Raw genomic sequence first — 1,856 nt, 5'->3', positions numbered from 1 at the left:
ACATGTATTATTTTTTCTTTACCAGATATATGTGGACCACGATCACACCCGGTACTGGACTGAGGAACGCTACTTACCTGTATCTATCTTGAGTATTGCGATTACTCTATACATTTATAATACGGCCTGGAGTGGCCATCCGGCGTGGAAGGGGTGTCAGTTCGTGGCACATAGTGGATCAGATGGAGTGAGACGCGGGAAAGCGGTGTGAACAATGGTCCTATTTGGTGAGAACCACATTGCCCCCCTGAGCCGGTGTTCAAAGAGATTATTGCAAGCCTTATAGGTTTTAGAGCCATTGAAATAATGTATGAAATCCTTTTGCATTCCTCATGATAAGGGTGTTTTCATGCAGCCACAAGTTATAAATTGCATGGGCTGTATATAAAAAAAAAAAAAAAAAAAATTTAAAACATTTTTTGGGTTTATTTTTGTTCTTCTTCATGAGAGGTAGTCTCTGCTGGACTTTTCAAGCCTATGGACACTTATACCTTGATCACCACACTGGTGTCTTTTGCCGAATGGCAATCTTATTGCACCACAAAGAGTTAATGGGGAGAAATGTACGCACGCATATGTTGAATGATTAATGCACTTTTGTTGACCAATGAAATGTTATGTTTAATTTGCACCTGTGTATAAAATTGCTAATTGATTTCACTGAAGACACGCTTGAAAATGACAGCGTAGAGGCTGTCGAAACGTCGCGTCTCTGCTGCATGTTATCACTATTCTGAGGTTATCGTGTTGATGGAATAAAAGTTACACTTCACCTTAGCTTTGGAGTGCTGCGGACTATTCATCATTCTATCTATCTATCTATCTATCTATCTATCTATCTATCTATCTATCTATCTCCTATCTATCTATCTATCTCCTATCTATCTATCTCCTATCTATCTATCTATCTATTATCTATCTATCTATTATCTATCTATCTCCTATCTATCTATCTATTATCTATCTATCTATCTATCTCCTATCTATCTATTATCTATCTCCTATCTATCTATCTATCTATCTATCTATCTATCTATCTATCTATCTCCTATCTATCTCCTATCTATCTATCTATCTATCTATCTATCTATCTATCTATCTCCTATCTATCTATCTATCTATTATCTATCTATCTATCTCCTATCTATCTCCTATCTATCTATCTATCTATCTCCTATCTATCTATCTCCTATCTACCTATCTATTATCTATCTATCTATCTCCTATCTATCTATTATCTATCTATCTCCTATCTATCTATCTATCTATCTCCTATCTATCTATCTATCTATCTATCTATCTATCTATCTATCTCCTATCTATCTATCTATCTATCTATCTATCTATCTATCTCCTATCTATCTATCTATCTATCTATCTATCTCCTATCTATATATCTATCTATCTATCTCCTATCTATCTATCTATCTATCTATCTCCTATCTATCTATCTATCTATCTATCTATCTATCTCCTATCTATCTATCTATCTATCTATCTATCTATCTATCTATCTATCTCCTATCTATCTATCTATCTATCTCCTATCTATCTATCTATCTCCTATCTATATATCTATCTATCTATCTATCTATCTATCTATCTATCTCCTATCTATCTATCTATCTATCTCCTATCTATCTATCTATCTCCTATCTATCTATCTATCTCCTATCTATTATCTATCTATCTCCTATCTATTATCTATCTATCTCCTATCTATCTATCTCCTATCTATATATCTATCTATCTATCTCCTATCTATATATCTATCTATCTCCTATCTATTATCTATCTATCTCCTATCTATTATCTATCTATCTCCTATCTATCTATCTATCTATCTATCTATCTAT

General features: G+C 33.4%; 1 protein-coding gene across 1 annotated transcript in view; it reads left to right on the top strand.

Moving 5' to 3' along the window:
- The first annotated feature begins 208 nt into the window (after positions 1-208).
- Positions 209-1,856, top strand: part of SOX13 (SRY-box transcription factor 13) — a 46,741-nt gene continuing 45,093 nt past the window's right edge. The window contains exon 1 of the mRNA XM_069944528.1: positions 209-227. The gene's annotated coding sequence lies outside the window, so the exon portion shown is untranslated. The remainder of the gene's footprint in view (positions 228-1,856) is intronic.

The sequence above is a fragment of the Dendropsophus ebraccatus genome, chromosome 11, assembly GCF_027789765.1.
Source record: "Dendropsophus ebraccatus isolate aDenEbr1 chromosome 11, aDenEbr1.pat, whole genome shotgun sequence".
In the NCBI taxonomy this organism is placed as follows: domain Eukaryota; kingdom Metazoa; phylum Chordata; class Amphibia; order Anura; family Hylidae; genus Dendropsophus; species Dendropsophus ebraccatus.
This window is presented reverse-complemented; position numbering and strand designations above follow the sequence as displayed.